The following is a 21,477-nucleotide window of genomic DNA, read 5'->3' as shown; positions in this document are numbered from 1 at the left end:
AGAAGGTTCAGCCAGTGTTCTTCCGCTGAGCAGATCATATTTGTGCTTCTCCGGGAAGATTTATATGTAAGTTGATTCTGTCATGAGTGCCTGAATGTATATTAATAGCCTGTTGGTTCTGTCAGGTTACAGGTATGCCCTTGAAGAGATTTGTCTTCATTGTACTGTAACATACCAAAATGTTTTCATTCTACAGTGAGAATGATTTGAAGTAAAAATGGTCATAAGAAATAAACATCCAATTATTGCCTTGTTCCCCAACACCTTCCTCCTCGCTTCTATTTCTTTTACAGGATAATCCTATTCCCGAGTTTCACCTGCCGGGCTGGGAGAGCATTGTTCCTATACTTCCCTGAGCTAGGATGGATGAATCTATCAGTGTTGGTTTCTTCCACTTTCTCATTTTTGAATCTTACATCTGGCTCATCATGAACTTCAAGAATTTGTCCAAACTTAAATTTGGTTTGTCGTGAACTTTGAATTTTTTAAAATAAAGTTTGCTTAAAATTCATACACATTTCTGAGCATGTATCTCCCAATACATGCATTTTTAGGCAATGTTGTCTAGTATACACTTCTTTTTTGCAAACCATTTTCCTAATATAATGCATTTTTTTAACATTATAAGGCATGCATTTTAGTGTGCATGTTTCTGCAATATACACATTTTCATACGTGTTCTTTTGGTTGGAGAACTCAAATGCAAATTTAGGAGAAGTGTGACTTTCGAAGGATAGCTGAGTTTCAGTCTGTCTGTTGGTTTGAACATGTGAAATTAGGTGTGTGCACATTAAAATGCAAACTGAACAAATTTCTCCTCCTCCATCCCAACCCTGGGCCAATAGAGCACCAAGACATTCAGGCATGTGAATCAACGCTGGCATAGTGTACCTCTAGCACTGTTGGAGGCTACCGTTGGCATAACCTTTAATCCAGTGGGACACCAGCAATGCCAGAGGGAAAGAGTGTCCAGAGCTGGGGTGCGGTGAGGTGGCTGGAGAGCAGTGGAGGCTGGTGGCTCCAATTTTGATGGAGCTGTGAATCCATTCTGGGTTTCAATCAGAACCAGCCAGAACTCTAAAAGAACTATCCAACATGCTGAGCCCATTCTGGGGATAGAGTTAAGCACATTGGATAGCTCCTTTAGAGTTCAGGCTGGTTCTGACAGAAACCCAGAATGGATTCACAGGCCCACTGAAATAGGAGCCACTAGCCTCCACTGCTTGAGAGCAATCCTATGCTCCTCTGTGGCGTATTTTTGCCCCTTGTAATATAATATTTTGTCAACAAAAGAGGTGATGTTAATTAAGATGCTCCCATTAAATCCCAGAAGACTGCCCACGCACCCCACCATGTCCTAAACTCCACCCCTACCAACACAATAGAGGAAAGGATTCTTTCTGGCTATGCAGCCAATCTTGGCACACTTCTAGGAGCATATAACAGCCAGTAAAGAAACACAAAGCTTATACATCAAGACATGGGACCATATAACTCAGCCCTGTGTCTTAACAGCTAAGAGTGCCCAAGGTGGGTGTTGCTGATGCATCTCTTAGTTTGTTTGCTCACAAACAAAACCTCCTAGAAGTAAACCAGGCTGGTCTTCTCTGTATCTTTACAACTACCTCGCCTCAGGCGCAACATAGATGAGATTAGCAATTGTGTGAATGGCTTTTAAAAAAGAAAGAAAGCAAATAGCAGATGTGAGGGGCTGACTTGGACTGAGACCCGGGCCACAGCTAGACCTCAGGTTTATCCTGGGATCATCCAGAGTTCGCCCCTGCCTGAGCACTGGATCCCCTGTGTGTCACCTAGATGAACAGGTTTGAACCCTGGATGATCCAGGGATAAACCTTAGGTCTAGCTGTGGCCCCAGTTGTCTCGGGGAACACTAATTCTTTTTCTCCACTGCAGTTGCAATCCAAATTGAGCCCCTGCAGCTGCTAATTGCACTAGAAGGAAAGCTTCCACTGGTATGGATGGAAGCTTTGCTTCCAATGTAAAGAGCAGGCATGTGGCCTCCTGTCTTGATTGGAGACCTATCAGAGGCAAAGGGCTAAAGCCCTTCTAGCCACCAGGCCAGGATCCTGATCTGCAACATCCTGCTTTCGTACCTCCTATTGACTTTTAAAAAGCTGCCCCTGCAATGGCTAAGTGTGACTAATTTGGCCCTCAGAAATCCAGGTGCTAACATTGACCAGGAAACTCAACTCTGCTGAGTTGCATAGGTAAGCCAGGGATGAAAAGGTGATGTGCACAGGTAAGCCAGGGAGGGGAAGACTATGGGCAGTATCCAAAGCTGCCCATACATGAGCAGAGTCCACCACTCCTTCTGTTCCAGGAGCAGCCAGCCCCGACAATTGCATTCTCAGAAAAGCAAATATACATTCGGTACGTGTTGCATTTATATATTTTTATTTATTTATTTATTTATTTATTACATTTATATATATTATACTGCCCCATAGCTGAAGCTCTCTGGGCGGTTTACAAAACTTAAAAACAATGAACATTAAAAACAGATATACAAAATTTAAAACCACCAAAAGTATAAAAAACAATATCCATTTAAAACATGAGACAGTGTTTCTCTTGGCTCTTCGCTCTCAGTCCTTTTGCTAGTTCCTACCCACCTTCTACATGCAAATCTCATCTATCGAGAATGGAGAATGGAAAACTATTCTGACCTCTCCACGGGCCAACTGGGAAAGGATCCCATCTACCCGCTGGGCATAAGACTAGTCTTCTTGGGGCTGGTACAATTTCCTAATCTCTGTAGTCCGTCTTTTGTCTTTAGAGGCACCAGTTGCAAGGAGCAACAGCTGAGACACACTGTTCTGAACAGGGCTCAGGCTCCTTGAGGCATTGTGAACATTGCCTATGTGGTAGAGTAATTTATTTATTATTTATTATTACATTTATATACCGCCCAAGCTCTCTAGGCGGTTTACAAATTATGTGCTTGTGAAGGCAATCGGTAGGTACATAGATCTATGAACTAAAAAATCATAGAAAATCTTGATCATAGTTTAGGTCTGACCTCTGAGATGCTATCCATTCACAGCTGGCTCTACCTGCAGGGATTAAAAGCGATGTTCAGAGCTGCTGTTCTTCGTAGTCCAGACGAGTCAGACGCTTCAGGATGTGATGGTTCCTGCCAGTCCACAAGCTGAATTAAATTAGAGTAATGAATAAGCCAAAGCATAAGATAATTGCTTAAAGTAATATCCCAATGTATCTAATGAGCATCATGTTTTAACAAGTATTTTTAAATGGAACTTGTGGCTTGGACAGTTTTCCAGTGACCTTCTGGAAGGTCACTTGAAAATCTGTGGTGCCTGCTGCAGATGAGACAGGATCTTACCTCTTATCCCTGAAAGAAATTTTGTAGCCTACCAGAGCCTTTTATTAATCTTGGCCTGGCACTTTTTGTATGTTTGAAGAAGAGAGCACTACTAGCTACATTTGGCATATATGAAGCCTTGCTTTCAAGTGAGAATAGCTAGCTGAAGCAATCATGTTCCTTCTCTAATGTGTGAAAAATCAGTCTTTTGATATCATAATAGAAGACATGATATTCCACTCTCGCATTGGGAAGATTCCTGTTTTGCAATGTGTAATTTGAACCTTGATATGTTGAAATGCGAGTTCAAATGTTCTTCTTCAGAATGCAAGTTCTACAAATTGGCACTGACCATTCAAATAGCCATGTTTTATGTTTTTAAGGAACTTCCCAGCTTCCTTTTTTATGTTCCTGTTCATTTAAAAGCTCAAGTTATCAGGAAGTTAAATGGCCAATGATAATAGCAGTTAAAAGAAGTATTTTCATATGGGTGACTTATAGTCATTCTTGGGTGTGGCAGATGGAAGACCTTTTCAAACTATTAATTTCTTAACTGCAGAGCATGTAAATCACATGTAATTGTCATGTGTGATGACCACATAAACACACACATTTATTTTATTGCTTATGTGTGAGGAATTCTCTGGGTTTCTTTCCAACAGAACTTCCCTGCTTCTAGTTGAGCTGTTAGAAAAATCTCATTAATATTTGTTAGCCTAACGTTAAGGAGGGAAACTTCAGACAAAATGCTGCTCCTTATAAGAAAGAAGAGATTAAGGTGACAATTTCAGTGGATCACAGAGCACTGCAAGGGCAGTGGGAATGCTGCAAAATTATACCATGCTGGAGTTTTTACAGATTTTTCTTGTTTGTAGCTGTGACCTAGGCAGGAAGGTTGGACACTCTTCCTTTGAAAATAAGTGACCAATGTTCAGAACATAATAAGCCCTACAGCTGAAAGTAGGTTAATAATTTTTCTTCATTCAAGTTACTGCTGTCTGCCTTTGAAGCACAAAATGGGCATCCTGCTAGTCTTCCACATAGTTTATGATTATGACCCTTACTGGGAACACTGTTATCTGAAACATACTGATGTTTGTGCAGTACACCAAACACCGCCTGCCTGCCTACATATCCTCATTCATTTCACAGATACCTACCCTGTAGTGGTGCTTGGTGCGCTACATCTTTGTCTCTCTATGCCTGAAGTTGAATGGGTTATCTGCGGTGGTACAGCTAGAAGTGGATCTTGGGGCAAAAGTACAGGGCCCCACAGTCCAAGCTCCCCCCCATCCCCAATGACCACAAAGAGAGTGGCAGATACAGAAGCAAGCTCCATTTTATTCCTGGACTCATGACGGTGTTATGATTAGGGGTGTGCACTCTGCCCCAGAATTATCTGGTAACCGTGAACATCCATGGAGCATTCAATCTTCCAGGTCGGAGATTGGCCACTTCCAAACCCATAGATTAATATCAGAATGGAGACATGTCCAATCAGAGCTTCTAAAGTCTCTGAAATTATCTGACTGTTTTTCAGGCATCAGTGTGTGTGTGTGTGTGTGTGTGTGTGTGTGTGTGTGTGTGTGGAATATCTCCATACTTGGAACACGCTGAATGGGGTGAGGGGCACCCCATTCCATGCAATTCCTAATTGGTTATCTGTGGCTAACTAATTAGGAATTGCCACAGCACTGTCCTTGACCATGTTCTCCTCCAATCCTAATGTTTAGGGGAGTGGCTGCTGATTCTGGTGGGGAAGCGGGAGGGAGTGCATTTCTGCTCGGACTCATAGAAGTTAATCACCCATATTTCCACAGTGTGAAAGCGCTGCTGGGCTGCCTGGCATCATGAGTGAGAAAGCTTCTACACCTGAGTCAGATACAGACAGGCTCTTTATTTCAGTTAAACTATTACTTCTGTTGGCTGGCTGGGCTTCCAGTACAGGGGAGTTGGCTCCATCCAATAGAAACTTCCACCAGCAGCAGTAGAGCACTGTATCATCAAAGTAAAGGATAAAAGCTCCTCCCATAAATCCAAAAACGGTGGTTCTTCAACTGGTAATCCGACAGGTCAGAGTAAGGGAAGCCATTCTGAAATCGGCACAGAGAATCGCCTCAACAGAGCTCTGGCTCAAATTTTGAGATTGGCAAGACCCATTTCGCATACCCCTAGCTATAATTTACATGAGATTAAAAGGTAGAATTGCTCATGTTCAGAGCAGATCGTTGTTGTTGCTGCTGTTGTTGTTGTTGTTGATGATGATGATAAAAGCTCCCTCCAAAAAATGTGCAGTAGTGGATTAACGTGTGTGTTTGTGTGTGTGTATGTGTGTGTGTGTGTGTGTGTGTGTTTGAAAGGGATAATGGTTTGAGAGAGGGGAATTAAAAATTCCTAAAAATCAAGGCATGAATGGAACTGCTACAAACTGAAGCACACAGCCAGCAGGTAGGGTCTGCGAACTGTGAACTGAGAAGAGCTCTTCAACCAGCTACATGGGTCTTCCTTTTCTTCTGAAATGTATCTCCAACTTACCACTGAGGCCAAAAAAGCTCTAAGGAGGGGTGTGACACTTTCCCAGGCTTTAAATGCCTAATCACATGTATTGGTGGTAGTTTTGAATTAGATTTCATTTACTCAGACACTCAAAATGGATATTAGTCCACTTTCTGAAGTTCTATGTCCGTTCGGCCAAAATTCATAGGTTCAACATTGTTCTGCCTTTTAATATATTTCCCCTAAATGTTAAGATGTCCCAGTTTCATAGCCTTTACATGAAACTCAGATAGCTGAAGTTGTGTATATCAATCAAGAGCTGCAGAGCTTGGGATTTATGCTTAGCCAAATATCTCGGTGGAATTAAACATATGAGAGAGGAGCCAGAGTGAGCCATGTAGATGATTGACTTATTCTTGAGATGAGGTACACAGCTGAAAGCAAAGCTAGATCCTAAGGGATTTACTCACCATTCCAGATATATGTAATTCCCCTTCTCATCAAGAGTATTTGTGTGTACTGAAGGAAGACTTGACCCTTAGGTCATTTCAAACCTTTGTTTATTAGCAGGAAAAATGATAGATTAGGGTAAAAAGAAAAGATTCCTATATGTGAATGCGTTTCTGGCAATGGCTGACCATCTGCTAATAAATGAATGTTTAGAAACAAGGACATGCGCTTTATTAGTTCTTCATTTTCCAAACACCAAAGAACAGAAAATGTTTCCTCTTCTTTGGATTTTTGTCATTCCCTCCCACACCCCCAATTCCTTCCATGAGCATTGAATTTTCTTTAAGTGCAATCCTTTTCATATGAACGAATAGCACGTTATCACCGTGAGCAGCTTTTGGCATCCTGAGAGAAGAGCAAGTTAGCTTTGACTTACATTCTGCGATATATTGAGCTCACTCATCATTGGAGTGACTATACAAATAAGCAGGTCATTTTATTGGACAACAAAGCCCAGTGGTCAGTTGCTATGAAGGGACCAAGGCCTTTTCATCTGCTGTAGGAAGTCGCATTTACTGGCATACAAATCACAAGAAGTTGCTACTCAGGAAATGCATTCTCCCTCCCTCCCCCATTTGTCCATTTCAGTTTTGAGCACTGTAAATGTTGTGATTGTGTGACTATCAGAAACACCTATTGTCTAGTGCTTGTAACAACATTGGTGAGAACTGACAAACCTTTCCCCTACATGCCTTTGCTAGTTTGCAGGGATTTCTGGTGTGTGTGTGTGTTGTGTATGTGTGTGTGGTTAAAATTCATTCCTTTTAAATCATTTTTGTACTACTCTGTTGTGATGCTCTGAAAGGAATGAACATGTGAGATATATATATCTCCTTTCCACCTCTTGCCAGGAACCCATGGGGCTTAAATGGTCTACCCCTCCTCTCAATTTTTTTCCTCACAACAGCCCTGTGAGGTAGGTTAGGATGGGAGTCAATGACTAGGGTGACCATATGAAAAGGAGGACAGGGCTCCTGTATCTTTAACAGTAAAGTGGAAAAGGGAATTTTAGCAGGTGTCAATTGAAGAGGGTGAAATTCCCTCTTCATCACAACAGTTAAAGCTACACTAGCTATAATAGAGTGGCCAGATACAAAAGAGGGCAGGGCTTCTGCAGCTTTAACTGTTGTGATGAAGAGGGAATTTCACCCTCTTCAATTGACACCTGCTGAAATTCCCTTTTCTACATTACTGTTAAAGCTACAGGAGCCCTGTCCTGCTTTTCATATGGTCACCCTATCAATGACTGGCCCAAAGTAAGCTTCATGGCTGAGTGGGGACTAGAACCCAATCCAACATTCTAACCACTACACCACACTGGCTTTCACAGTCTTCAATTTGGGGTGGGGGATTATGATTGCTGCAGCAAGGCTTCTCTGTTGCTGCAGCAATCCCCTATCCTTTTCTGGCCTTTTTAATAGCTCTATATCTCCCTTTCTCCCACACTAGAATCTGCACATAGTGTTTTTAAATTTAAAACTAAACCAAAAAACAAACCTGCACACCCATAATAGCATATGTATATTCCCCTGCCATCCTTTGTGTGGGGAAAAGGTATTGTGTGGTTAAAGACTGATATAACTATTTTATTGTATTTTTAACACCAAACATTTTCTATTTGTTTAGAATGTATTCAAACATCCTTCTTGATGTGTTTTCAAGACAAAGAGCATTTAGACTTATTTTAGTCCTAGAGTTCCAGTGCCATCTTATACATGTCTACTCAGAAGTAAATCCCATTGAGTTCAATTGGACTTACTCCCAGATAAATAAGAATTACAGCCTTAAACAGGAATCTTGCAATCCCACAGAGGTCAATGATTGGCCCAAAGTCACCCAGTGAGCTTCATGGCTGAGTCACTTTGAATTTTAATACAACAGCAAAGTGACAAGCACTAAAATTATGTAGCATTGCTAACTCTATTTCTATTCACTTTTGCAAAAACATTAAGAAATGTTAAGAAAAAGCTATCGATATGATATCTTTGGATTATGATATATGTGATTAAGCTCACAGTGAATTTCAAAATCAATTTCTCAATTATTAGATAATAAATCCTGAAGTGGTAGCACTGAAATTATGTTTTGCTGCATTTTTATTTCCCCTTTTTTTAAAAAAAAGAAATCTTGTTTTTATTTTGAAGGATTAACAGCCAAATCAAAATATAAACAATGCTAAAGAGAAAGGTCTTTGTTATGCATTAGGGGGCCCACTGACCATTTCAGAGCTGCCCTGAGTGTCATGAAACTCAGCTGATGACAGATGGTGAGACTGTCCTTGCAAATGTTTCACCTTAACATGTCAGGCTACATGGAAATACCCTATAATCACTAGGGACACGCCAAATGTCTCTTGATATCAGACACAAGATGGAAGACTTTTTAAAATAAAATAAAGTAAAATTGGGCACATCAAAGAAAGTTGAACGTCTTTGTGATTCATACCATTTCTTTCTGTTTGCAAATCTGTTGTGTGCATTTCCCAGTGTTTGCCATGCACAACAGAATGCAACGTTCCTTTGAGGCTCTTGAATTCATTTGCTGAGTCTAAACATCACGCAAAAGTAAAAGAAAATCAATAATAAAGAAAGCATGGTTGATCTATCTATCTATCTATCACCTATATTCAGATGCCAGTATCCATAGTACCTGAATTTCATTGCGTTGGCTTTGTAAAAAAAACACAGCAGCAGCCTTTTATTTTACGTTTGTTTTCTATAAGAAAAGATTCTGGATGGAATGATGGGCAAATACTCCCCGATTTAGGGTATTCTTGCATGTAAGCTGCTGTTTTCCTAGTAGAGTATGCTGAAGCATATTAGTGTGATAACAAGCAGTAACTGGCAAGAGACAAATCCGTCAGCACTTTCCTCCACATTTGAATTTGTTTAATCTCAACTTCTTTCCATCCTGTGTATGATTTTTGTGTGTGTGTGTGCAAATTTTGGCACATTCTTAACCAACAACGAACTGAATGAAATTCTCACCCGTCTGCAGTGGTCAAATTCAATAGGTACAACTATTCCCAGCATGGAGAGGACAACATTGTTGTACCGATATGCCACGCAGCTGTTAAAGATGAAGTGCCTGTGAGGAAAAAAAAGGAGGCAGCCCTAATTTAGCACCACAAACATGGCTGAATACACAGGGATTCAAAAACCCAGACTTTTATGTGCAAAGTACTCAATGTCTTCTGTCGGGATGAATGAATTTTCAGTTTCACTACTATCTCCCCACATTATATTTTTAAAAAATTAAGTTTCCATTGTGTTTATGGGGAAATGTGCAAATTTTGGTTAGTTATTATTGAAAATGAACGCAAACCACCCATCCTTAGTAATATATGTTTTGCACATCAGACTCTTCGGATGTTAGGAGGCACCACCTAGAGAGAAGAGTAAAATAGCAGGTACAGTACGGTAAACAACATACTGTGAGGCTGTTTTTGCACAGCTACTTTGAGTCAAGAGGGACGGCACTAATTTGGTGGAAAAGAAGCGAGCAGACAGCATAGTCCATGTGGCTGTATTCAGTGGAGGCTGGTGGCTGTTTTCAGTGGGGCTGTGAATCCATTCTGAATTTTAGTCAGGATCAGCCAGAACTCTAAAGGTACTGACTGATACCCCCCCCCAAATAGTTCCAACACCTTGCACTGCTCCTTTAAAGTTCTGGCTGGTTCTAATTGAAACCCAGAATGAATTCACAGCCCCAACAAAATCCAAGCCACCAGCCTCCAATGGCCATATTATTCACATAACCTGCTTTGCAGTACTAGGTTGCACAGTGGGGAAGCATTGCCCATGCTGCTCACTGCATGTGTGAAGGGGCTTAAGTGTAGCTAGAATGTTGTCCTGGAAGTTTGAGAAATGCAGGTTCAAAGCCGCCCCTGCCTGGCAATGAAAATCTGTGGGAAAGTTCTTTTCATTCAACTAAACATATTTTACAGGCTTGTTAAAAACTGTTATAATGGCAGGATACAAATGTGTTTTTTTAAAAAATAAAGTTGAATTTTACATAAACCATTGATAATTACCATTCTGACCTCTTGAGGTCGTACTGTTAAAGGTCCCAAATTAGTCACATACATGTCCTGTTGAATATGATATACATACTCAGAGGCACAAACAGAATACATTAAAGCAAGGTAAGCTATAGGGCCATGTGTTAAGGGTAGGGATGACAGAGGAATCTGGTAAGGGGGTAGAGCTCAGCAGAGAGCCTCCCACTCACCCCCACCCGGATGCCAATTCACAAAGCCCTAAGCTTACGTGACTTGGCTCAAGCATCCACGAGGCAGGTGTGGGTGACTTCACCCAACCCTTCACATAAGGGTGAATCAGATTAATCACATTCCACTTGGGAAATGGCTCAACAGATGGATAAGTACATTGGCAATATAGGAAAAGTCCGTTTGTGGATGGACCATGGCCATATTGAGGTAGGAAATAGCTTAGTTTCAGGAATTGAAATTTAAGTGCCTTCCATCAGTTTGACAGATATTGTCTGTTGCCTTCATTATAGACTTTTGCATAAGCTGGAGTTAAAATTATTTATTTATGTATTTATTTAATAGATTTATATACTGATGGACATATTTAAAATTATTGGCTGAGTTCTCCATTTGTACAGTGTTTTTCAGGATACAGTTTGTTGTGTTGGCTGAGGGGGGAGTTATAGTACCTTGTTGTGCCCACGTTTGTAGTTTTCATTAAAAAAAATTTTTTAAAAAATCTGCCCTTTATATCAGATCTCTCCCAGGGCATGCTCAGGATGATCTTGCTGGGTGGAGAGGGTAAAATGGGAGTGAGTGTAGCTGTCTACCAGGGAGATGGGAGAGAAGGGGAGGAAGAGTTATTATTTCCGTTAAAGTGGGACAGTTGGGAGAGAATGATGTTTCAGGGGGAAATAGGAGCTGCAGCCTTAATTCTATTTTAAACCAGTTCCAGTCCAACTTATCTCACCTCTGTTTCTCACTCGTTCCCGCAGGCTTCTCATAAGAACTTGGCCACATCCCAAGAGAGCTTGGAACTCTCAAGAGATCTTGCTCTAGCGAGAGTTCAGCCAATCTTTCACATTGTCCAGTCATGGCAGCGGTAATAGGAAGCTAGGGGCACACAATTGGAGTGCAGGGGGCTACCTCAGAGAACCACCTCTCTTACTCTGGCAAATGCCAGGACTCAAAAGTACCCACTGAAGGTGGTGGGCCCTCCTGGTGGGGTGGGAGTAGAGCAATAGAACTCACCACTCCTCTTTCTCCACCACCTGATGCAAGCACATCAGCCCACATTATGGGAGGGCTGGTCCTCTTTAAACATATCTGTAATGCATGCTGTCATTATCCATGTTCACCGAGGCTCCAAAATGCCAGGAAATTATATCTGTGAGGGGCAACAGGTGTGTTATTTAGGCAATATGGATATGGTATAGTATCCTGTGTTGTGGATAGCGTCAGCTTCATCACTGTCTTGAACTGGATGGCTGTCAGTGGCAGTGTGGTGGACCTAAGTCACAGATATTTTTGTTCACTGGAATATGTTGTGTCTCTTGTTAATTGAATATTATCAGTGAGTCATGACTAATTCATCCCATTGATTTCAATAGGATTATGCACAACTTTTAATTGGACCAGAGCCTTAAGCTTCGATCCCGAACGCCTTTCGCACATTGGCAACTTTTTCTTGCAGTGTTTGCACATAGATAAGGATTAAACCTTTTTAAATGATAGCTTACGTTCTGATCTACACAGACTAGTACTTCATATGTTTAAGAAGATAGTTTGGCAAGAAGGGAAGAGAAGTCAGTAAATTTAGTTTTTACATTTTCCCCCTCAACATGGATTTTAATGAGAAAAACTTTGCTGTCATTTCTTCACTGTCAGCATCAGGTACTATAATTTGCTCATGTAATACACTGTGGCCTAAAGGTATTTTGCCACCCGGCAGAATGATTTCATAACAAAAGAATCAATAGCTCATTATTTGTGGGCCCAGAATAGTTTGCATGTTGCTTTAGAGATTTCATTACATTTAGAAGATTATTTGCAAATTAAAACAATCTTTGGTGCAATCCATTAAATTGTCAGTTAATCTTCTTAAAATAGACTTTGTTTTAAGCTCCATGTAAAAGGAATATTATTTTTATATTTTTTTTGGGGGGGTAAAGTATGTAGTAGAAGATTTGAATGGTTTAACAAAGAACCCAGGTGGTATTGCTTCCTTGTAAGTAGTTTGTTTTTAATATGTTTCCCTGTAATATATGTCACTAGCGTGTTAGGGTTATAAATGAATAAGCATCATGAATAATTTCATTCTGTCAACATGCTGCCGTGATGCTGTTATTTATTTAAGTATTTATATATGCCACCTTTCTGCTTGACAATAGGTCTCCAAGGCAGCTAATAAAAATTAAAATATCATAAATGTAATAATATATAAGCACAATAAAAAAAGTATCAAAATCTAAATCAGCCATGTATAAGGAATTGAAAAGAGATTTAAAACAAATGGGCATGCAACAAAATGTTGTCGCATGGATCCTTGTTCAGGATTCCAGGCACCCCATTCCATGCCCCCCCCAATCTAAATTTTCATTTCCCCCCAACATTCAGCCAGCTTTGCATGGCCATTGAGTGTGTTAAGTCTGCATTCAACAGTTTGGAGGTGTGTCCTTCACCCTGTTTTGTTGTTGTTGTTGTTTTAAGATTAGCCATATTTCTGGATACCATAGGATTCCTCTGAGCCTGCTGACACCTCCCTCTTTCATAAAGGTGGTGCCATTTTGGCTACATACACAGTGACACTCACAATCGGAACATTGTAAATAAAGGGAACAATACAAGCAAAACAACATCTAACATAGTTGAAACAGAAGAAGATCTAAAATACTTTCAATAGAAGGCACCTTACTTCACAGAAGAGTGTTCTCTGTAAAGTAGGACACGCAGCTACCCTAAATGTAGACGCTGGGACTGAACACAGCCTTGCTCCAATTAACCCCTGGGGAAAGGAGTGCTATCCTTTTCTATCTGGTCCATGCTTTTTCATCCTAGCACAAAATGCTATAAATGTATTTTATTAAGGTGAGCAAGGCGTAGGTGTCTTTGACTTGAGTGGCCACTTGAAGGGATCAGCACCCTCCTTCTGGGTTTATCCCCTCCCAACTCCTGTTTCTGCTCGATGCCTCTCCTATTTGCAATGTTTGTGGCCCCGATCATCACTGCCATTTCTGCTGAGATGAGTGACAGGAACAGTGGGATCCTGTTTCCGCCTGCCACTCCAGCTGAATGACTCTTCTGCTTGTGTTATGACTCTCCTTTCTCATGGGAGCCCGAAGAAGCGATGATGCAACCCAGAGAGTTCTCTACAACCTTCCTGGATTATTACATTTGGTTGTGGCGTACAAAATCCATTTGCGATTGGAGCGTGGGGCTGGTTGTCTCTCAACAATTTTGTAGTATCCTTTAAGAATAACTAAAGCAGTAATGCTGATAGCTGCATAGAAATTTCCTGCAACATTAATGTCTGCTGCTGTTTTCAGCATTACCCATTAAAGAGCAATTAAAGGTTGAGTCTACTTACTTAGACTCCACTTTTCTCTTTTCTCATTTTCCTCACATTGTGCATGTGGAAAGCTAAGTTAGACAGGGAAGGAATATGTTTGGGAATAAAAAAGCAGTTCATATAGCACAGGTAGCGGAATATGCATTGTAGTGAGTAGACTTGATAACAAAATATCATATTTTGTAGGTGTCACTAGTTCTGTATGCATGCGTTGAGAGTTATGGAATATATTCTTGGAAATGGAGGGAGGCTGCCATAAACCCATCAGTCAAGTGCCGGAAGCAGCACATAGTTTAACACTTAGCTGGGATAACTCCAGCTGGGTATCCATTGCAGACCAGGTTACATTGAGAGAAATGGGAATGGTGTTGTCCAAAACTAAGGATGAAGTCATTGGCATCAGGAGGGTTATAAAAGGCCAAGGTTTCATCCGTTTGAAAGTAAGATCCTGAGAGAACAAGATACCCCCCATAAAGTGCTTATAGGCTGGCTTCACCAACCAAGCCTTCCATTTAGGTAAATATGAACCTCTGATAATTGACTATTAGATTGAGAGGAATCTGGGGGGGGGGGTATCTTCATGGTTGGCACAGCATTCCCCCCAAACTCCACACTTTTGCTCCTGCAGGGTTGCGCCCCGTTATCCCCATGCAAAGGAGCAAGCACCAGATTTATATAGATCATGGGAGGGGGAAGCCACTGCTGCTGCCCCTCTCTGCCTTTTTCCCAGAGATTGAAACCAGGGGAAGGGAGAACCTTTCCCCCTCCCCCAGCAAAAGGGAGACTCTTCTTCCCACAGAAGCAGCACAGGGACATTCCAGCAGAGATTTGGCTCACCAGCTCACCCCCTCCCCACTGCCCGGGTGGACAGTGACCAATCAGGGGTCACCATCCACCAACCACACCTCCGACATGACCCCGAAGCAGCAGTGACAGATGGCGATGCACTGTCCTTGCTGTGCTCCAGACAAAGACATTGGGCTAAATCTCCAACGTTTATGCTTCGGAGCTTTGGTGGAAAGCCCCAGGATGCCTGCACGGTGACTTCTGCATCATGTAATCGACCCTGAACCACCACACACCCACCCTGGGGCTTTTGTCATGTGTAGACAGCCCCTAGGTTTTACTGTGTTACAATATGCTTGATACTATCTTCATTGTATATCTAATGATTATAACTTGTGTGTATTTGTGAATGTTTGTGATCCACTTCATCTTAGCTAAAGCTTGTTATTCTCTTACACTTTGAGCAATAAAAATTCTTCAATACCATATTTGTGTTGTCTGGCTTGAGAGAAGTTTCAAGGACCACTACCCATATACTTTAATCCTTGAAGCCCAAAACACTTGGTAAAGATTTGCAAATCTGTCACTGAATAGAGTCGGTCCTTTAAAGCCGATTTGTTCTCTCTTGATCTGGTGAATCTCAGATACACCCATTCAAGTTTGGGAAACAAGTTAGTCAGATGGAGTGAGAAGCAGTTACTCATCTCACATGGAATAGAAGAAACTTCATGGCCAGGATTAAACTGTGCAATACGTTGTATGCTATGGAGCAGGAGTGGTTTGCAATCTTTTTATCTTCAAGGGAGCACTTTTCAGTTTCACATCAGCTTGCTTGGCTAGGAATCCTGATGAACCCGGCCAAGAAGAACATATGCCATGGAAGAACCTCACTGCAGTGGAGTAAAACTGAGCTTATTAGGGATCCTGTTGGTGTACCACCCACCCTGTACTCCACAGTCTCTCTTTCTGAGCTAGCCAAGGTGGTTTCGGGTTTGATGCCAGAACCTCCATGGCTTATTGTGCTGAGGGACTTCAACATACCTGGTCAGGACACATTTTCAGGAGTGCCTCAGGCTTTCATTGCCTCCATGGCAACCACAGATCTGTCCTGATCAGTATCTGGCTCCACTCATTTTTCAGGGCACAATTTGAATCTAGTTTTCTGTATAGGGTGGGATGAGGGTGATCTGGGAGTGGGGGACAGATCACTACCTGTGGGGTTAAGCTTTGCTGGGACTCAGAGCCTCTGCAAGGGGCAGGGGGCCAATTAAGATGGTTCATGCCAAGAGACTGATGGATCAGGATGACTTTTTGATGGGATTTTCCTGTGGAATCACTTCAGTAGCTGATTCTTTCAAAGATCTACTTAATGTCTGGAGCAGAGAAATGCCCCAGGTGTTCGACCTGATCACAGCTGAGCATCCTGTCTTACAAAGTGGAGCCCAATGGACCTTCTGGTTTTCCAGGGTGCTGTGGACAATAAAATGTCTAGAGTGACATGGGCAGAAAATATGGAACAAATCCAATTCAATACAGAGTAGAGCTCATTTGAAAGCCTACCCCATGGCAATGGGGGTGGCAAAACAATCACCTGCTCCCATTGTGTCTGCTCAGAGTCATCCACCTCAGCTTTTTTAGGTGGTCAGAGGCCTGTTACTCTCTGGTCTGCAAGAAGAAGAGGTGGACCTCTCAATGTAGCCAACTGTGATCAATTTCTGCAGCACTTTGTAGAGAAAATCAATTGCATGTATCCATGCTGAGTTGAATGGCATAGTTGATTCAGATCTGGTGGATGTAAGTTTTTGCTTTTCCAGTTACAATGGATACTTTTCAAATTCTGCAGCCTGAAGATGTGTGCAGGATCCTTGGAGAGGTGAGGTCTACCACTTGTGTGCGGGACCTTTGCTGTTCCTGGCTTATATAAGTAGCAGGCAGGACTGGCTGAGTGGGTAAGGAAAGTGGCCAATGGCTCTTCATGGCAAGGTGTGATTTTGTCTTGCCTAAAAGAGGCAATAAGACCAGAGAGAGAGAGACAGAGAGAGAATACAACCCTCCTTGAACCCTGGCTGGTCTCCAATATTCTATTCTTGGGCAAGATGCTGGTGGCTTCTCAGCTCCAGAGATTTCTGGGTGAGATGGATTATGTACTTCCATTTCTAGATCTGTTTCAATTTGGCTTCAGAACTCGTTATGGGACAGGCACTGTTTTGGTTGCCTTGGTGGACAATCTATGCTGGGAATTGGACCATGGCATACTTCTGGGCTATCTGACTGAGATAGGTCTGGGAAACAGTGTTGTAGAGAGCTCTCGTCCTTCTTAGAAGGACAATTTCAGAAGGTGTGTCAGGGGTGAAGTGGTCTGGAGTGGGTCTGAAGCACTTTGGACAACATCGGCCCAATCCAGAATGATGCCAAACTGCTGCCCCACCCGCCCATGGAATTTATCTGACCCATGCACTTGCACTCAGCAGCTATCTCTCATGTGACATTTTTGGAAATGGCCATTTACGGATGCCGGAGTTTTCAACATTAGATCTAGGAAAAAACAGACCTGCCATCTTCCTTGAAATTGGATTGGGGCTATGGCTAACTTTAAAAATGGGTTAGGGTTAGGATTCCTGCAATATCCGAGAGCCAGTGTGGTGTGGTGACTAAAGTGTTGGACTCGGATTCAGGAAATCTGGGTTCTATTCCCCACTCGAACATGGAAACCCACTGGGTGACTTTAGGCCAGTCACAGACTTTCAACCCAAACAGGGTTCTTGTTATGAGGATAACGTGGAGAGAAGGAGGATTATGTATGCCACCTTGGGTTCCTTGTGTGTGGGGGGGGGGGGGAAGTGGGATATAAATGCAATAATAAATTTTAAAAATCTGACCTGCACAAATGTCTAGATCTTGCTTTGGATCCAGATCTGAAGTGGGTTGGCCAAGGGCCAAGGCAGATTGGGGCAATTCGGAAAATCTGAATCAGCCACCGAAGCAAATCGTGGGTCCCTGCACAGCACTAATTCCAAGTTCTCATTTTGTAGGTATGAACTGTTACATGAGCACAGATCTCCTCCTTGCAACAAGATAGTGCCTAAGCCCAACAGCACTTCCTGAAATGCCCAAGTGACCACCCCATGTGGCATTGCCTGGTGTAGTCACATGACCATTCCAGGAAGTGCCTATCAGGCAGAAGACAATTGTGCTGTCATGAGAAGAAAATGAGGTTTTCAAAAGTAGTAAAAACTTTAGAAAATTTCTGTTCTGGCTGAGAAAAAAGTCATGCAGACTGTGCGGACTCTCGTAATCAATCTCAGTTTGAATAATTTTTATTACATTTATTACATAATGAAGTTTGTTGGATAGCCATCTAAGCTTGGTACACATAAAAGCATTATGAACATGCCAGATTCAACTTATGAGCCACCTACTTTTGTATTTCACCAGCATCATAGAAACAACTATGGATAATGACTATGAGTGTCATCAGACATGGAGAAAATTGCATTTCCCTACCGTCGCTCCCCCCTTCTATCCCACAATACTTTTTCTTTACATGGGGAAGAAAGAGGAAGTAAACATTGACCACGTGGCCTATTCAGTCAGTGTTTTTATCCTGCTGCTTCTCCTGCACACAGCAGGAAATGGAGGCACGTTTCACTACAGCCGAAAAAGTTAGATTTTCTAGGTCTTTTTTTTTTGCGACAGGGAAATGAGCAGAAAACGTTTCTCTGAAAGAGGTTTTGCTTACCCACTAGCAATTTTTCCATGTAATGTGCAGCTGCAGGGGAAAGGGGGGGAAGTCACCAATTTAGAACCAGAACATCTTCCTTGGATTTAGATGGAAAGGAGAGATAGTGTTGGGTGTGTTATCAGCATACTGGTTGCATAAAACACCAAAACTCCAGACAATCTCTCCTAGTGTTTTCATATATATGTTAAATAGCATAGGGAAGAAGGTGGAACCTTGAGGGACACCACAGGCCAATGGCGTCAAACAGGGACCCAGACCCGAAGTGGTGCACAGCCCTACTTGGAATCATGGAGAACTTTCATCCGACTTTCTGTTGGAGAAAGTTCACCCATCACTAGTTGTTTCCATTTTGTTCCATTTTAAAGAAGGAATGGTGGCGGTTCCTTTATAACATAATGGATCACAAGGAGAGTATTCTGAACTCAGGCTCCAGTGTTACAGATGCAGAATTAGAAGCACTTGGGACCTCAGGTGCTCCAGCAGGGCAGTCTCCAGGTTTGAGGGACCCCAGTGAGCTCACTTGATCGTGGTGGAAGACAGCATGCTGAGATGAACAATGGTAGGCTGACCATATTAAAAGGAGGACAGGGCTCCTGTATCTTTAATGGTAATATAGAAAAGGGAATTGCAGCAGGTGTCAATTGAAGTGGGTGAAATGCCCTCTTCATCACAACAGTTAAAGCTACACTAGCTATAGCAGAATGGCCAGATACAAAAGACAGCAGGGCTTCTGCAGCTTTAACTGTGTTGATGAAGAGAGAATTCCACCCTCTTCAATTGACACTTGCTGAAATTCCCTTTTCTACATTACACTTAAAGATACAGGAGCCCTGTCCTCCTTTTCATATGGTCACCCTAAACAATGGAGGGCTTGAAGCCATGGATGTATTTTCCCAGTATTGTTTACCACTTCACCCAGTGAAGAGTGCTGGAGAGCCTAAAAGCTTGCGCAGTATTTTGTGACCTTCAGTATTATGGTGATAAGGATTTTTGTACATTTTCTTTTGGGTTTTTTTCTTTTGGCCAGCTGGGCTTTTTATAAATGATTATGTTAAGGATAAACATGGCCACATTTACAGATGAAATCAAAATATTCAGGGAAGTTAAGACAAAAAAGGATAACGAGTATTATCTCTTACTACTTTGACTTTCCCCCCTCTTCAAATATGAAAAGAAATGATGTAAAATATTTCAACAAGGGAAAATGTATATAAAATACCAGAGGCCAAGTAAATCCTGTGTAAACTTGCCCTTTCTTCCTTTGCCCCCTGGCTGTTTATGATAAATTGAATGCATCTTTTCTGTGACTTGCTTACATAATGAGGTCAGTCTTTATTATCACATCACTGATTTCTTTTTCTGGAAAGGAAAAAAAAGGTTAGCTTTGGTGATAGATCTTTTGTAATTACAGGGAAAAAATACATGCAGTTGAGTCATGTCTTCCTCACAGGAAACTCAAGTCTTTTTCATTTGATCATTTACATGAAGAAAGTGTTTATGATTCTTATTTCTATTTCTTCCTCTTGCCCTAAGCTTTATTAATGCACAATGTGAAACTATACTGCAAACGTTATTGCAGTCATTCTTACCTGTAATATTTGGGGAATAAATCTCCAAAAGGACAGAGAGCTTCTCTTAATGTTTCATGCCTTATATTGTTTAACTAAATGTTGAAGGGCATGGAGCACCCCTTAGCTTTCCCAGAGCAGTTAGTAGGACTGTTAAGTTGCAGCCATGTTTATTGGACCTTTTCCCTCCAAGCTGAATTAAGAGCTGGTTCAAACTTGGCCCTGCCACAAACCAGGGTGAAAAAGTCATGCAATTCCTTTTGATGGGGGACGGCTTTATGTTTCTAATTTCTATTTTTAGTTTTGCATGCATATGTTCCAGTGCATGCACACATACTGCACCTATATGGGGAAAACAGGGTTCTTGCCCCATCCCATGGAGTTCCAACACTTATTTGACCTGCCTGACAGCCTGTTTTTATTCAAGGCAGGGGCCATGGCTCAGTGGTAGAGGACCAGCTTTGCATGCAGGGATGCTTTGACATGCCTCACCCACGGAATTTCATGGAGGGTTCAGATGATGATGTCTTGCTTTCATAACCTCCTCCTCCTCCTCCTCCTCCTCCTCCTCCTTCTTCCTACAGAAAATCCCTTAAGGATAAAAAAGCAGAATGGCTGCACAATGCCTTCTCATTGGTAAGCTCTTGGAGCCCTCCTTCCAGAAGAACCCCAGGGAAATCTGGGGAAAAGCCTTGGGAACAGTCCTTGAAAGAAGTGGTGGAGAGCTGCTGCCAGTCTACACCAGCCTTCCCCAACTTGGCTCACTCCAGATGTGTTGGACTACAACTCCCATGTTGGCTGGGATGCTGGGAATTGTAGGAAACTGCCTTATACATAGGAAATGGCCTTATACTGAGTCATACCCTTGGTCCATCTTGCCCAATATTGTCCACACAGACTGGCAACAGCACTCCAGGGTTTCAGACAGGAGTTTTTTCAGCCATACCTGGAGATGCCAGGGATCGAACCTGGGACCTTCTGCATGCAAAGCAGGTGCTCTGCCACTGAGCCACAGCCCCTCCTATCTAGAGAGAGCCAGCTTGGGGACGGCTGGTGTAGGCCATGCTGAATTAGGTAGACCAATAGTCTGACTCAGTAACAGTTGATGTTATGTGTAAGATACATATGCAGATTCCAGCTTTCTCATCTCTCAGCTGGAGGAGAGAGGTTCAATGCCTGGTTCCATGGAGGTATGGAACCAGTGATGATTTGGTGTACTTATTCTGCTGGGATGTACTCATTGGAGGAGCCAAGCAGGCAATAATGGAGAGCATGGGGTTCAGGCTCCCCTTGACAATTTCAGAAGTTTCAAGCTTGCTGCTGCAACCCCAGCAGTGAGCCTGCTGTCTCCCGAGTGCCTGCCCAAGCCCAATGCTAGGTTCAGCACCAAGTTGGCCACTGCCAGAGCTCACGGAGCACTTGCCAGTGCTCTGTGAATCTGTCCATATAGTGACATGGAACACAATTCATTGG

The 21,477-nt window shown here is 42.2% G+C and overlaps 1 non-coding gene across 1 annotated transcript; it reads right to left on the bottom strand.

The window, feature by feature from the left end:
• Positions 1-20,951: 20,951 nt before the first annotated feature.
• On the bottom strand, positions 20,952-21,023 carry TRNAA-UGC (transfer RNA alanine (anticodon UGC)). The gene has a single exon. It is a non-coding gene; the product is annotated as a tRNA-Ala (tRNA).
• Positions 21,024-21,477: the final 454 nt, after the last annotated feature.

Source organism: Elgaria multicarinata, chromosome 7, assembly GCF_023053635.1.
Source record: "Elgaria multicarinata webbii isolate HBS135686 ecotype San Diego chromosome 7, rElgMul1.1.pri, whole genome shotgun sequence".
NCBI lineage: Eukaryota > Metazoa > Chordata > Lepidosauria > Squamata > Anguidae > Elgaria > Elgaria multicarinata.
The sequence above is the reverse complement of the archived record's forward strand: the minus strand, read 5'-3'. Positions and strand labels throughout refer to the sequence as shown.